Source organism: Pongo abelii, chromosome 7, assembly GCF_028885655.2.
Source record: "Pongo abelii isolate AG06213 chromosome 7, NHGRI_mPonAbe1-v2.0_pri, whole genome shotgun sequence".
Taxonomy (NCBI): Eukaryota; Metazoa; Chordata; class Mammalia; order Primates; family Hominidae; genus Pongo; species Pongo abelii.
This window is the reverse complement of record NC_071992.2, coordinates 87382625-87400266: the sequence shown is the minus strand read 5'-3', so window position 1 is coordinate 87400266 and position 17642 is coordinate 87382625. Positions and strand designations below refer to the sequence as shown.

Genomic DNA, 17642 nt, shown 5'->3' with positions numbered 1-17642 from the left:
AAAAGGTACATCCACTTTGGAAGGCAATTTGGAAGTTTTATACAAAGCTAAAAACATACTTATCCATGACTCAGCAAGTCCACTACTGGGTATCTATTTAAACAAGAGAAATAAAAATGTATGTCCACAGATTTGTATGAAAATGTTCATAGCAGCATTATTTATAATAGACCCAAACTGGAAATATTTTAAATGTCCAATAACTGGTAAATGGATAAAGAAAATATAGTATATCCATACAATAAAATACTACTGAGCAATGAAAAGGAAGAAACTACTGACACACAATACAATATGGGTTAATTTCAAGTGCATTATGCTAAGCAAAAGAAGCCAGATACTAAAGATTAAATAGTGTATGATTCCATGTATCTGAAATTTCTAGGAAAAGGCTAAACTATACAGACAGAAACTATGCTAAAAAGACAGATTGAAGGTTGCCTAGGGGTCTGGGTCAGGGAGGGAATGACTGCATTTGGGTTTAAGCCAACTTTTTGGATTGTTGGAAATACTATAAAGCTGGATTGTGGAGATAATTGTATACATTTATTAAAAACCATCAAACTTTGCACTTTCCATGGGTGCATTTTATGTTTCTTTTCAAGATGTTATTTTCTCTTCCTTGGTATGTTTATTGGGCCCCTTTTCATTATTTTATTGGTTAAGGCACTTAAGAGAACCAAGAGGTTTTACTTTCAGTTCCAGGTATTAAAAACATATCTGGATTAGTGACATTAAAAATAAATATTTATGTAATTAATTTATAAACAAAAACATTTTTTAATTTAAGGAACAAAATAATTAAGGAGAATTTTTGGTAATTTAGATTTTTTCCATAAAATGTTACTAAACAATATATGCATATAACTATATTTTCCCTGAGAATTTAAATAAAATCATTTATTATTATTACTTTTTATTTTCTTGAATAAGGTCTTGTGTAATATCAAATTGTAGTTTGATAATAAAAATTATTTTCAGGAAATTTCTATGAAGGGTCCTTTCCTCTTATCATTATCATTATTTTAAAAGTATAATTGACATAAAAAGATTGTACTTTATTGCTATTCATTAATAATTAAATTTCAAAAATCAGATCCTGCTTGTAAACAGCTAGATACCATGTTGTTCCTGTCTACATTATACATTCTAAGACCAAGATTGGCAGTTAATTTAAAAAGGAAGCTTCCCTGCCTGCCCATGAAATACGTATTTTTGATGGGTAGGAAATAATTTAATAATTAAGAAGAAACAGTCATGAGAATTCCTGAGAGGTCTTAGAAAGACACTGCCTGAAAAGTGCCTAAAATGAACAAGAGCCCCAAAATATTTTTTAAAAATTAAACTAACATTTAATCTCTGCTTTTATAAGCAGAAATCAGGAAAACATTCAGTTCTATAATACTAACCATCTATATTTTTCAGTGTTAAAGCTGGAGAAGACAAATTTAAAAGAATACATGCTTTGGGGATGTCAATGGGGTACAGAAGCAAGAATGCAGAAAGCATCATTCTGTGCTGGCAGCTGACCCCAGGGGATGTCACAAACAAGGGGTGCTGTTGACCTGGAGCCACTTTTCTCCCAGCATTCCCCTCCACCCTCCATTGCTGTAGTTCCCTGCACCGCCTCCCTCCCCTGTCTGTAAGGGCCAACAGAGCCATCTGATGACATGCCTTCTGCCCCAGCTTCCAAAATGACCACTTTGAACATCCTCTTTATTCCCTTTTTGCCTTAGTGACCCTTTTCAGCTAAGTGTTGTGAGAAAAGCAATTGATCAAAGTAATCAATGATAAAGAATAAAAAGTCGTCATATTCCTATGAGGTATTTCCATTTTAAAACACGAACCTGGTGTATGGAAAATATCAGGTAGACAGCAGTGACTCAAGGAGAGTTATTCTCTTTACCCATCCCTCTGATTCTTTTCTTTATTGGTTTCTCCAAATGCATTACCTCCTTCAACTAAATCAGAGCAAGCTGTGCAACTGATTCCTATTCTGTACACCCTGAACAAAGACGCTGGTGGAAGAAGTGTGCGAGGGTGAAGTTGAACACCTGTATCTTCCAGCAAACCATACTCATGGACTCATGATGTGGTTAAGTTCAATATTATCCTTCCAAGGAATTCCACTGCAGGGGTGGAATTGATGGTAACCTGCCATATCCATTGGAAGATTTGGGGGGACCTTTCATGGTTCCTCAACATCATCATGTCCACTCTGCCTAGCCCTAAGCTCAGCCCATCATAGCCCCTAGGTCAGACAGTCCACAAACCATTACTGAGTGCACCTATGCCAGGTCCTGGATCCACAGGGATCTTCTGTTAGGTGCTGGAGATGAGCAGGTGAATATGACAATCCAGGGCCTTCAGGAAGCACAGTCTGTCAAAGCAGAAGACTGTCAAAGCTACCTTCTGTCCTGTGCAAAGTATAATCAGCCTTGGAAAGAAGGTTTCTTGCTTTCTAGCCTTGTAAACTTGAACTTACTGTCAACAGTTTCAGAGGCTCCCTTGTCTGTACATAAACGTAGAACCAGCCTCTTCGATTGAGAGGGAACACCTTTTATTCTACACAATTGACACCTATGCAGAGCAGACCTATGAAGATAAGTCTCTCAAAGAAAGCTGGGGGCAAACAAACACACCAGTCAGCAGTGGTTTACCTTTAACCTAACCTTTTTATTAACCACCCTTAAACACCAAAGCATGACGGGGATCAATATTATTATCCACAGGAAATGGGACCTGAGATTCATGAGGACTTAATTTGGTCCCTCAAACCAGTGCTAGGGTTTAGCTATTCTCCCAAATGTTTGGAATGAGAAGTTTTGCTAAAAACCTTATTTCCATACCAAAGAGGCCCCCAGAAGTAGTTGCACATGGAGGGAAACACAGGTCCATAGAATTTTAGTTGGAAAAAAATCCTGAAAACTAAAAAAACTTTCCAATGTACCTTGTCATTCTCTCGTCCTCTCTCTTTACACACACACACACACGGTTGGGGGGGCAGGGCGAGGCAAGGGGCTCTTAGGGTGTAGATTACAACAAATTCGCTGCATCCACACCGACCTGACACGCTTGACTCTGGGAGTGCGCTGCTGCAGCTGCAGGACAGTGGGACGGGGGAGTCACTTTGTCCCTGAAGGGACGAGTCCCCGGCAGAAGCTGCGCCGCCGCCCTCTTTGCTAGGGAGGTCTGTTTCTACCTCCTCTTCATGCCCCGCCTGCTTCCTGCACTATAAGTAGCGCGGGCCTGAGAACTCCTTTCAGAAGTTCTCCAGCGCTCCCGCGGAACGAGATTTTCGCTGCCTGTGAGCTGCAGCGCGGAGCGAGATTTTCGCTGCCTGTGAGCTGCAGTGCGGAAGAGCTCGGGCTCGCGCGGACCCCAGCGCCTGGCAGGCTGACAGCGCTCTCTCGCCCCAGGTGCCTGCGCGCGTGGGGAGCAGACGCACCAGATGGCATCCGGGGTGGGTCAATGAAGCGCAGCCCGAGGAAGATGTGGCGCCCTGGAGAAAAGAAGGACCCCCAGGGCGTTGTCTATGAGGATGTGCGGGACGACACGGAGGCCTGCAAGGAACAGCTTAAGGTACCCTGGGGGTTCACGGGTCGGGACGGGTTCTGAAGTCCAGCCGCGGGACGGCTCGAGGTTTCCTTGCGGGCAGCCCTTGGTTTGGAGAAAGTTTGGAGTGGCCAGGGGGTTGCAAGCTTTGGGGTGTGTTCACAGTCCAAGAGGAGACCCCGCTAATGACGCGCCCACGCAGCGCCTGCTTTATCTATTTGGTTTGCTTGTTTGCCCAATCTATTCTTGCTCCTGGACAACTGTAGTCCAGGGAAACCTACTCCAAAAGTATCTGTATCATTTGGCACAAGCTCGGGCAGCTGCCTAAAATCAGGGCAATTTGGAATGGGTGTCGTTTCACTTGAACTTTTTTGTAGATTTTGTTTAGAATCAAATAGCCGAAAGGCTGTGTCTGATTGTCATCGGATAGCTATTTAAGAGTTTTGGGAGTTGAGAAGGCTTCTGGTCTAACAGAGTGAAACAGAGAAACCAGAGAAAACGTCCCCTGTAAAACGGAGGCAGAACTGGCGAATTCCTTCTTCAGGGGGTGGGGACGTCAGGAAATGCTGTGGAGGAGGTGACTTTTGAAGATGGTTGAGTGGCCTGAGGCTCTAGGATAGGTACTTGTTTCTTTTTTTTTTTTTTTTTAATTTTAAAATATTTGTTTAATGAAACAAATTGACTAGTTTCACAGATCCCTCTGCGTAATACAAAGTTCTGAAAGTTTATGGTCCTGGTTTTCAATTAACCCTCCACACTGATCTAAGGAAACTGAATTGACACATATGTGTCCCACATTCCACCATTCCAGTATCAGCCCTTTCCCACCAACCGCCCGTACTTGTTTCTTATGCAGCACTCGGGACCTAAAGGCAGCACTAGCTACTACCTGATGGCGTAGTCTAAGGGATAGAGGCTGTTGGGTGCTCAGAGTCCACCAATGGATTTCATGAGATTGTCAACAGGAGAAAGGGGCTCATTTAAAATGTTGAGACAACATTAAAAAGACTCTCCAAACCCTCATCACAAATCTCTTTCAACAGTGGAATCATGTTAACAGTTTCTTACGTATTTTCCAGGTTAAAAAAAAATGCTTACACAAAAACGCACATGTTAATGGATCTTTTTTTATTTGCAAAAGTATGAACTCACAGATTTCCACTTTGATTTACTTACAAAATATATTTTGGAATACATTTTAAATCAGTACTTGGAAATTTACCTGTTTTTACCAGCTTCATAACATCCCACTGTATGAATAGATCATGATTTATTTAACCAGTCTTGCACTGATGGACACTCAGGCTGTTTTATGTTTGCTTTGTTTTGCTGTTATACACCTGACTGAGTGTGTCTGTGAGTGTAGACGTGGCTTCTCTGTCTGTCTGTCCATTGGTACTTTTGGGGGACTGTCTGTATGTTAAAGTCCAGCAGGGTCAAGAGGTACATACAGCCTTAAGTTTGGTAGCAATTGCCAAATTGCTCTCTAAATAGGTTGCACAAATTGGCACTGTTGCCAGCTGTGTGTGTGAATCAGGCATGTATAGTAAATCACACACACCAAGTAGCCAGGCCTCCCAAGGTGAGTCTGTTGGCATATCCACCTTGACCACAGACATTTTTTGTCCTTCTTAATATTAGCAAGGTAACTGTGGCCTTTTGGCTTACTCCAGAGAACTGAGTCATGAATGGATTTCACCCTCCAGGATAGTATCTTTACAATTAATATGGGACTGGAAGACATTTTAAATTTCTAATATCACCCATGTGGTTTTATTTATTTATTTATTTATTTTCTTTATTATTATTATTATTTTTGAGACAGATTCTAGCTCTGTTGCCAGGCTGGACTGCAGTGGCATGATCTCGGCTCACTGCAACCTCCGTGTCCCAGGTTCAAGCAATTCTCTTGCCTCAGCCTCCTGTGTAGCTGGGACTACAGGTGCACACCACTATGCCCAGCTAATTTTTGTATTTTTAGTAGAGAAGGGATTTCATCATGTTGGCCAGGATGGTCTCAATCTCTTGACCTCATGATCCGCCCGCCTCAGCCTCCCAAAGTGCTGGGATTACAGGCATGAGCCACCATGCCTGGCCTGTGGTTTCATTTTCTAGAGATATTTGCTGAGGGATTTCTCAGCACCAAGTCTCAAAATTATTTTTTTTCATGTTTCTAATTGTCCTTATTTAGATTTAATGCCTAAGTAGAACTACTTACATTATTTAAGGCTTTTTAATTTTTTTATTTGAGTTTGTAGATTGAGGGATTTATATATTTTAGTTCATTAACTGTGGTACTTTCAGATCATCTTGTAAAAATCTCAGTGGTTGTACTCTTTACAAAGAAACATATAATACTGTGAAGAGTTTTTTGAACTCTAGAGGGTTTTTGGTGGTTTCCTAATTTAAAAGAAAAGCTGTATAACATATTTTCTCCAGCACATACACAGTATCTCAGGAACACTAACAAAACTGAAGGATCACAGAAAACTTACAAGTTGAGAAATGTGGAAAAAGAACCATTGGACTGATGCTTTTAGCCTTTTCCAATTATTTTCTTTCAGGATAGTGAATACTTTAGCATTTGTTCTTCCAATTGTTATCTCTCACCTTAGTTTCCAACCTTTTGGCCACGTTGCTACTTATACATATTTCATTAAAGCAACCTAAAACAGATGTATTTGATGTCGCTGTTTTAAAGGGTTTAGTTAGAATTAACTTATCTAAAAGTGATCTAGTCTATTATGTTCTGAATCTAATCACATAGTTCTGAATCATAAGGAATCTGAAGTGACTCTGTGACAATATGAAACTACATTAAGTGAATATATAACTTGTCTAAATGACATCCTTGGCTTACTTTCAGAACTTTAAAAAATCTTTTCAAAGTCTGACAATACGTCAGGTACTGATTGAGAAGATCTAGTACATCTGATATACTCATGTAAAGTATTTAGATGCTGTTTTGTCACTGTGAATTCAATAGTGCCTTGTGAGCATCTGAACCTAGTACTCCCTCTAAAGAGTGTGGAATTGGGTTTGCATTGACAGCACATCGCTGAACAGACATCCCAAACTGCACATTCTGGCACTAGGGAGTAGGCAGCACAAACTCTTTATTACCCAAATAGCATATCAAATTCAAGTGCCAGAATGCTTCCAAATAGATTTAGATCAACATTTTCTTTGATAGCATGAGATATGAGAATACCCTATTTCTACAATAATCCCATTTTAAATTTATTACTGAATATGTGTAAATTTGAAAGTGGTTGGATGCTCATTGTCATATCCTATAGTCACTAAAGCCATATGTAGCTTATATAGAATTCTTTTTTTTTTTTTTTTTTGGTTAAAAAGTAACATATCTCAGTTTAAGAGACTACTATAGAAGAGTGATTTGTTAAGTACTATTTTGTGATTCTAGAAGCAAAATCCAAAGTTCAAAAATTTAAGAATTTAAATTTTATTTATTCCAATTTGACATTTACTGAATAAGTCCTCATATCCTAAATCATTTCTTAGCTATATTAAGATACATTAAATACTTTAATACATCATTTTTTGATAGCTTTTTTTTTCAGTAGTGAGAAATGCTCTAGTTATCCTTAAAATAACAAACTAGAGTTTGAACACATATATTATCATGCGGCATATGTGACTAGTTATGGTCAATGGTTGAATTAAAGTAAGTATCTGATTCATTTGTTTGGGGAAGATTTCTGCATTTCCTTGGCAACAAAGAAGAAGGCCTTTATTTCTAAGCATATATGAGTTTATGGTCAAAAAATAAAAACATTTATTTCATATACTGAACAATTTGGGGGCATTTTTTCATACCTTCTTTGTATCTGTAAACATTTTGTGTATTTCAAGAAAAACTTTTACTTTATTATAAGCATGATAAAGAGTTTTGGATAATAAATTATTTAAGAATATAAAATGATTAACTTTATAGTCATAAGTTTTGCATATGCTTGTTTGTTGTAATGGTGTTTAAATACCTCTAGGAGGAGTTTGAAGGAAGTGCATATGGATTACAAAACTTTAAGAAACAAAAGATATTAAACAATTGTGATGACATGAACGCCTTCCCTTCGCAATATGCTGTAGGAAAAGGTCAATTCAAGTAGATGGAGATGTTCCCTGAAGATTTCCTTCCTGGAGGTAACAAAACATTACAATGCGTCTTCTAGAAATCTTTTATCCCATTCAGTTCACTGGGAAGGTGGAATAAAGTGATGCTTAAGGGTAATTAGTTTCAATTATAAAGAACCTGTATATTTCACTTAGAAATCTGGGTTTTCCTACACACCAGCACTCCTCAACTTCTTCTACTGAAATATTGCAAAGCATAGTGCAGAGATCTAGGACACCCCACAATAAGCACAGACTTTATTTGAATTTTTAGATAAATTGTAAAAATGCATATATATTTATGTACTCTTCTGTACTATTTCCATTGAGGTTATTCTACACCTAAATTATTATCATTGAAGAAAATGGACACTTCAAGAAGGTGTAACATCCCCCCACAGTGATGTTTTCCAGATGCCAGCCTTGTACACTCTGCCTTGTTTAAGCAGTTCAACTGCAGGCAATGAGGGAGGTGGATGCCACAGAGATGGAGGCAGTGAGGTGGTGTGATAAGACCTTCACTATATAAGATAATTCCGTCAATATTGTGGAAGATGGATTAGAAGTGGAAACCAAGCTAAAAAGCTATTTTGGTAGTAAACAGAGGATAGGAGTTCACCAGGGTTGTGAGGCTACAATAAGGAGACAGGGAGAGGTTGAAGAGATATTAGCATGTAAAGTCAACAGTGCTTAACAGCAGAGTAAATGGGAAGAGAAAGGGGCAGGGAGTTGGAACTGACTTTGAAATTCTTAAATTTAGGAGATTAGGCTAATAATATAAACATCCCCCAAAAGGAGGAATATGAGAAAACAGAAAGTAAGTGAGTGTGAAGGTGTGAGATTTGGTCACGGTGAGTTTTAAAGGCCCAGGGGACATCCACTTGGAAATATCCAGCAGGCAATATCTATAATCTTCTACAATATCTGGAAATATCCAGAAATGTAGAATGAAAGGGGCTGCCCTACAGGAGCATGATTGCGTAGGAAGTCGATGAGACAGTGGAAATGCATGAAAATACTTTAGGGGGTCACAAAATTGCTAGTTAAGGTAGCTAAGAGTAGAGTACAAACATCAAGAGACAGATGGCAGAGGAAAAGCCAGAAAAAGATGAAGATAGTGGTGGATAAAAATTGATGATATTAAAGCCACGGGAGAAGTTACTGGGACAGAAGAGTTGGAAGGAGCTCTTGCTACAAAGAGATCAAGCAGGAAGGAGGTCACAATAAAGCTCCTACATTAGAAGGCCCCAGTGACCTCTGTAGAAATGATTTCTGAAAAGTGATGAGGATAAAAGCGAAATTCAAGTTATTTAATTAGTGAATGGGATTTTGTAAATATAGATCCCTGTTTAAGTGTTGTGCCAAATGGAATGATGAATGGAGTGATTCTTCTTGATCAGACGGAACAGTCAAGAGATGTGTGTGTGTGTCCGTGAATGTGTGTGTTGTTTAGAATGAAGCACTTAGATGAATGAAAGGAAATAGTGGAGAGATATATTTTAAAAAGGAGAGAAACAGAAAACGTGGCTATATGGTTCCAAGTACCATAGATGGTCCTCAAATCATATTTATGAGACAATGCTTTTTCTCCTTTTCTGGATATAAAGATACATTGCCACTAATTTACAAGGTTGATAAAGCAGATGGCCATGTCCATTTAGAATGGCTATAGGACTTTGCAGGATGAAAGGACCTATTACTTGTATGCTGAGCTCACAGGATAAATAGTGCCATATATCGTATTGTAGAAATATGTGGAAACCAGGTGTGGCATCAGGGACTCAAGCTCGAATTCTAGTCTTGTGGTTTATTAGTGATGTGTCTTTTTTCTTATTAACATTTTCGGAGCCATTCCTACAGGCCAGGCACTCTGCTGTGATCTTTAAAGACACGGTTTAATATTATTGTCCCAATAACACTGCAACATTGCAAGGTGTCTCTCTCTCTCTCTGTCTGTGTAGGCATATGAATATATGTTTTGTTGTTTTTTTTTTTTTACAAATTTTGAATATGAGAAAGCTGAGGTTCAGAGAGGCATGGTAACCATACCTCCTTACTGGCTCTGTGATGTTGGCAAGACTTTTAACCTCTCTGGACCTCAACATCCTCCTGAACATTTGTCATGGTGATGCCTAGCAGGCTGTTGGGGCTTGAAAGAAATAATGGTCACGTGAACTTAGTAGAGTGCCCAGTATATAGTTCTTTCTTTTATATAATCTCAATATTTTATCACAATACCCAAACTCATATAGATAAAAATATGTAGCAATTGGAGGATCTTTTTCTTATGACTGCTACGGATAGAAATTTAACTCAATTGATAAAGTCAGTGCCATGCTTCTATATATTCCCATTAGGTGCCCATTAAATGTTTCATGAGAATTGAAGCTGTGTTTTTAGTTTCCATAGAAAAGATGCAGCTGATTTCAGTTGCACTTGGCACTGAGTTTTGCAGTGGATAGGCACTCAAGAGGTGTTGAGCAAAATCTAATCCATATTTTGGTTTCTTTTTCTAGTGCTGAATGCAATGATTATGGATGATTATGGAATAGCCCTCTGCACTGTGCTGTAGAAGAAAACCAAATTGAAAGCGTTAAGTTTCTTCTCAGCAGAGGAGCAAACCCAAACCTCCAAAACTTCAACATGATGATGCCCCTCCACGTAGCTGTGCCGGGCATGAACAATGAGGTGATGAAGGTAAGGCTATTGGCCGGCTCCAAAGGACCTGACCGGCGGCGCAGGTGCTCGTACCCAGATCCAGCTCTCTCTGCCTGCACCAGGATGAGCACCTTCTGAGCTTCCAGGTCAAATGATATGTAATAATTACATTTGCTCTACTTCTCACCAACTAATGATGATAATGATGATTAGTTCTAACTTTATTGAACAGTTCTTATTTACCAAGCACTTTTAAAGAGCTTTGTGCGTGTTCGTTTATTACATTCTCATCTAAATAAGCCCTCTATGAAGTAAGATCTAATAAAATACTAGTATTCCCATTTCATAGCTGAGTATGCTGAGGTGCCAAAAGAATTTGAATAGCTTGTCTAATGGCACATCACAAGTAAAACAGCAAGACTAAGGAATTTTGTTTTCATCTTTATGTTTTCAAGTTTAGGCTTTATCTCTTTTACCTGACTGATTTAATGACAAAGGAAGAAGGTAATGAGAGCCTCAATGAAAGCAGAAAACATAATTATGATTTGCTGTTTTAGTTAGAGTGTATGGCCTGTTAGATTAGTTCGCCGAGGACATGACAATACCATTGGGAGACATCTTATTGTTTCAAGGTGTAAGAATAAGCTTGATCAAGTAGAGGAAATTCCAGAAAATTGCTAAAGGGTAAGAATTAGGCCATGGCTTTAAAACTACCTCTCAAAGTCTGTCAGACACACTAAAATACAAACATGCTTAACTGATGAAGAATGGAGTTTACAAATGGATCATGTTCCAGAAGTTCATTTCTAAGGTAGGCTATTTGGAACTTACAATAAATTTTCCTGTAGAAATATTATTGCGAATGATGATTTGGCTATTTGTGGTAAGCCACAAGAAAACCAACTTCTCTATAAATTGCCAAAGAGATGCATGAGTTTCTGGCTCCCTTTAGCCCAAAAACCTTTTCTCTCAGCCTTCTGAGACCTTGGCTCCTTTACGTTTGGCATGAAGGGTATTAGAGGAGCCACTTTCTGCTTTCCTACTGTTCCTTGTATATGGCTCTATCAAAATTCTTAACACATGATATTGGAATCAAATATTCAGGTGCTTTTTTTGCCCACTGGGTAATTATCCTTGAAGGAGGGCTGTGTCTTGCTAATCCAAATATCTCTTATTCATCAGCACTGTGGTGGCAAATGATGAATGAATGTGTAAATGGGAGTTCTGGCTGACTGAGAAGGGGCGAGCTGAAGTCTCAGTACCTATGAGATAGGTCAGGGTGGCTCCCTGAAGAGGTTGTAGAAAGTCCTCTGGAAACAAGCTGGTTTTTGTTGTTGTTCTTGTTGTTTTATTAAATATCTGCATTATTCATGAGCCAACTGTTGTTTCCATATCATCCGGGTTGGGCCACTAATGACTGCAGGGACTCCCACAAAGATGTCACATATTTCCTCATGGAGCTCTGTGCTCCCTCTGAAGGCTCTTTTTAAGAGCAAACACCTATTAACTCATTTAATATTGGCTCTGAAAGTGGAGTTTGGGAATATGAAGACAGATAACTGTTGAAAGACTATTGTTATTAGAAAGCAGAAATCTCCAGGCCAACAAATTCAGAAAGATAGGTATCACATAGAAATAGAAAACAAAGCTCCTAACTGATTCATAAATTCAGTGATGGACATAAAACAAATTTTCCTGATGACACCAGAACAAGCAGAAAAATAGAGTTCTAAGTAAAATTGACTCTCCCCTACTTGGTCTTACCAACCACAACTATGTCTAAAAATATTTTCAGACTCCTCTGGCTCACCAGAGATGACAGGAATAGAAGGAGGAGAAGGTGTTTTGGAATGCCTCCCCTCATGCTTGCAAACAGCAATCCTCTCTACCTGCCTCTCCCAGTTATGCCCATGGTCCAGCCTGTACCCACCCAGCCCCTGCCAGTTTAGAAGCTGCTCCACTAACCTTCCCTCAAACCTTCCTCTGCTGCCTATAATGGTTGTAAAGTAAAAAACTGTCATCCACGCATCACTTCAAGTTCTTGCACAAATGATTTATGGTATGCATAATATTCCCTGGGACACATTGGCCTGGGGATTAGGAGGTGGTTTTTTGTCTCAGTGGCCTGCAGGCCTTAGTCCTTGGGGCTTTACTTCAAAGTATCCAGTTGTTTGACCCTTCCATGAGGCTTTCCAGATTCTCATCAAAGGGACCTGTGGAAGGCTCACCTCCGAACATTCCAGACTTGCTTGGTCATGACTGAATTTGAAGTAGGTGCACAGTTTAGTTGCTGTCTCTGGGATCTCTGCCACATATAACTGAACACAGCTTTTTGAAAGATTGTGCTTTTGGTGGTACAGTAATAACAGCCTAATGCTACACATTTATGGTCTATGATTCTAAGACAGCAAAGAGAGAAAAGCCTCTTCTTTGATAGGTTATTTTCCGTATGAATCTACAGCTTCTTAAGAACAGAATGCAAAGGTGCCTAAAGTCCATGGAAGGAATCTTGTGTTCTCATTTCCCTTAATTCATCAATCATTTTCCCATATATTTTTATGTACTAAAATCTCAGTTTAATTTTCATTTATGAGCAGAGCTAATTAGTAAACCTAATTCATTTACTGACACTCACATGGGGCATGTTCTGTTAACAAGAGGCTCTGGTAAAAGGTTGTATGCTTTTTTAAAGAAGTCAATGTTTTTGAGAAACAGCTTATTTAATAAATTCTTTTAACATTATTTAATTATAAGGACATGCCATTGTTTATCATAGTCTTTCTGCAAGAGAAAAAGCCTCTAGTAGGCCAATTTAAAGATTTGATAAGGTATTTAGATGAGATAATTTTGTTACATTGAATATAAAAGAAAGACTAGTCAAAGATCTGTAGACACTTGGGCAATAATCAGCTGGCCGTCAACCAGGTGAGGCAGTAACAGGTCTTCAGTGAAATTCCATCAGAAAAATTACTTGACCATTTATCAGGATGCTAATTTCTTCTCTCTCTTTCTCTCTCCCTTCCTTCTTTCCTTCCTTCCTTCCTTCCTTCCTTCCTTCCTTCCTTCTTCCCTTCCTCCCTCCCTCCCTCCCTCTCTCCCTCCCTCCCTTCCTCTTTCTCTCCCTCTTTCTCTCTCTTTCTCTTTTTCTCTCTTTCTCTCTTTCTTTCTTTCTTCTTTTTTTTTTCTTGCACTGTCTCGCAGGGTGGAGTGTGGTGGCGTGATCTCAGCTCACTGCAACCTCTGCCTCCCGGGTTCAAGCAATTCTGCTGCCTCAGCCTCCCAAGTACCTGGGACTACAGGCTTGCGCCATCCAGCCCAGCTAATTTTTGTATTTTTAGTAGAGATGGGGTTTCATCATGTTGGCCAGGCCGGTCTGAAACTCCTGACCCCAAGTGATCCACCTGCCTCCACCTCCGAAAATGCTGAGATTACAGGCATGAGACACCGTGCTTGGCCAGGATGCTAATTTCTTACATTGTAGAGAAAGTTTCCATTGCAGACCAAGTTTGAATTAATTGAGTTAAGCCTTACCAAAGTGTTATGCAAAACTCTGTTTTGTTTACTGAAGAGAAAAGAGTTTCCATTGACATTTCCTAGGATGCTTGCAATCTAAGTAAAAGAAAAATGACTGATGGGGGAAAAAAACCATTCCTTTCCTGCCTTCCTTCCTCCCTCCTTCTCTCTCTTGCTCTTACTTTCTTCCTTCTTCCCTTCCTGACTTCCTCCTTCACTGTGAACACATTCTAAATGGCTCCACAAATTTATTTTTCTGAAAATATTAGTTAACATAGCTTCACCTAATGCTAGTCGGAAGTATTAAGTGAAGCTATGATAACTAATATCTACAATTAGTATTTACAATGCCACAGCTCATTATCACCTTAATTATTGTGACATTGAAATCACGATTATTTCATCTATTTGAGAAATTTACTTAGTACCCACAGTTTGCAGAATTTTGTGCCAGATTGTGTGGGAGAAGGATGAAAAAAGATAAATAGACATGGTCCTTGGCATCTGAGAACTTAAAATCTAGTGGAAGACAAGTACTTTATTTGGAAATCTGTAAAATTTTGACAACTATTCTCCACTTTTGTGTAGGTCTTGCTTGAGCATAGAAGTACTGATGTTAATTTGGAAGGAGAAAATGGAAACACAGCTGTGATGATCGCACCAAAAATAATAGTGAAGCACTGCAGATTTTGGTTTGCATATTTGTCATATCTTTCTGCTTTCTTTATCTTTTCATGAATACAACATGGATTATTATTATTTACAAAAGCTGTTGAGTTTTTCTCCTTAGAAAAACAAAATACAGAAACTATGTCAGAAAAAAAAGTTGTTCTATGTGTTTTTGTATACACACTCCCTGCCTTAAGTGGATCTGAGATTGCTTTTAGAAGACGAATAGTAAAGCAGTAATGAAAACTATGAGAAATTCAAAGTGAAAAGAAAATATAGGCAGGAAAGATTGAGATGAAGCTGGTGGTCAGGCTAGAATGCGAAATACAAAGTATAATGGCCTGTATATTATAAAGATGGTTTGCACATTCGATTCTGAGCTTCTGAATTGTCAAAGGAAAGATGAATATAATCAGTTACAGACTTATTGGGCCATAAAATAAAAGCCAAAGGAAACAGCCACTCCTGAAGACCTGAAGAAATTATTGCCAGGTGTTCCCAAAAACAGTGCCCTGAGTGATGAAATGACAAAGGTTGTTAGCCACATGCCTGAGAGTAGAGCCAGCTTTGTCTCTGGCGAGGCTTCCTGACGAGGTCCAGTGAGGCGATGGAGATGCTTGTCTACATGACTTCCTCCTGCTTCTGGCAGTGATCCATCTGAGTGTGCTGTTAGAATCCCAGCAAATAGCCTTGTTTCAAATATTCCTTAATCATTTGCATGTTATCCCGACCAGGATCTTTATTTTTACCACAAGATTTTGCCTCTTTACCATCCCAGAGAGTAAGAAAATGAAATAAAATAATTTAAAAATATTTGCCTAATGTTTAAATGTACCATACATATATGTTTTAGCACCTTTACTAGATGTACTTAGAGACAGGTAAATACTCTACACTCTCATGATTGGACCAAAAAGAGAATAAATGATAAAGAGAATAAAAATAAATTAACTAACACTCAAACAAAGAATTTAGGAAAAGAACCTTAAATTAACCAAAGGAAAATTGGTATAAAGAGATAGTAAAGTTGAAAGTCCTACAGAAAACAACATATTTTTAAAGTCTGATTTCCTTGCCAATTTAATTTTTATGTGTATACTGTGTGACAATATTGTTTAAAAAGCTTTTACTTAACAATATTCTTTTTATTATTATTATTTTTTTGAGATGGAGTCTCACTCTGTCACCCAGGCTAGAATGCAGTGGCGCATCTCGGCTCACTGCAACCTCCACCTCCCAGATTCAAGCGATTCTCCTGCCTTAGCCTCCCAAGTAGCTGGGACTACAGAAGCATACCACCACAAATTTTTGTATTTTTACTAGAGATGGGGTTTCGCTATGTTGGCCAGGCTGGTCTCGAACTCCTGACCTCAGGTGATCTACTCACCTCGGCCCCCCAAAGTGCTGGGATTACAGGTAGGAGCCAACGCGCCCGGCCAACAATATTCTTCAATAATATGATTTTATAAAGTACATCTTCCATTTCTGGACTATATTATATATATGTATTTCTGGGCTATTATATATATTATAGAAACTAAACTAATACTATCTCTAAAAGCTGAGATTACAGGTGGTATTTGATTCTACACACATTTCTGTTTACTCAAAATATTTTCTTTTATTAAAGGTACTTAAAACAAAACTGAAGGTTAATGATCTATAGAAAATGGTAGTTTAAAATGATTGGCTCAGATTATCAATGTAATATAACACTTAGTTCTTCTAATGCCTTTTTAATGAAGAACTATTATTAGTGAAAATACTTGATTTTCATGGCTTAACAAGAGTGCTGGCATATTCATTTATTAATTTTACATAAATAGAAGGAAAAGCATCTGGGAAATATTGTCATTTTATTCACGTAAGAAATTGAAAATGGGTATAGAAGTCATGATAATGTCTTTAAAATTTTTATTAATTCCATTAAAAAATATGTTGACTTTAGTTTGCTGGGGTATCAAAATTTATATTTTTGTGTCTACATTGTTACTTCTTCGGAAGATATAAAATGTCCCTATTTCAGAATCTTTGCTTAGTTCAAAATTACTTTCATGCTTAGATTTTATAATATATGAAGCCCGCTATGTACTTTTACATAGACATACAATGTAATTTGTGATTTGACATTTAACTGGTGTCATTTATAGTTTTGTCTTTTCTTCCAGCTTAACAAAGGAGCTAAGCCATGTAAATCAAATACATTTGGATATTTTCCTATTCATCAGGCTGTACTTTCAGGTTCCAAAGAATGCATGGAAATAATATTAAAGTTTGGTGAGTAGGGGCTTTTCCATATGTACACTATAAATAAGTCTACTCTGTTAGGTACTATTAATTTGAAAAATATTTAACCAAATTTACCACAGGCTTGTATGTGTCTCAGTGCCCTTCCTTTTTTTAAAAAATAAAAAAACCCTCCCTATTATTTATTTTATATATTTGTTAAGTTGAATGCTATTTTCTTCTAAAGGTGAAAAGCATGGGAACAGCAGACAGTCTCATATCAACTTTGTGGGTAATGGGAAAGCCAGCCCTCCCCATCTGGCTGTGCAAAATGGTGACTTGGAAATGATCAAAATGTGCCTGGACAATGGTGCACAAATAGACCTAGTGGAGGTAACTCTTCATATTCTATATGACACTTTCATCTTAGAGTTGTCAAAAGCATATAAAATACTTTATAGTTCTTTTATGGTTAATTTACATTGAAATACACACAAGAAATAGATATTATTTCCTTCTGATTCTGCAGAAGCAGAATAAGGGGATACCCCAAGTTTCGATCTATGTAAAGAATTTTGAGACCTCCCTAAAACAATTGCAGACACAAATACAGATAGAAAAAAGATGATATCTAGTTCAATTGCCATTACATAAGTTAAGGCCTACCCTCAGAAGATGATAATGTTCAGCTAGGAACATTAAAGCCCAATCATGAATGTCTTTGGTTTTAGTTCTATTTGGAAGAGTTATCATTTTTAAAACTAAGGACCACTTAACTAATTTCTAAAAATATGTCTGTGAAAATGCTGACTGTGTTTGAGATCTGACCTTATGCCAGGCATCTCTGACCAAAGTGTAGAGTTTGGGCCCTTTTCCCTTCAATA

General features: G+C 38.1%; 1 pseudogene; it reads left to right on the top strand.

Annotated features, from left to right (window-relative positions):
* The first annotated feature begins 3289 nt into the window (after positions 1 to 3289).
* LOC100432526 (transient receptor potential cation channel subfamily A member 1-like) overlaps positions 3290 to 17642 on the top strand; it is a 57412-nt pseudogene continuing 43059 nt past the window's right edge.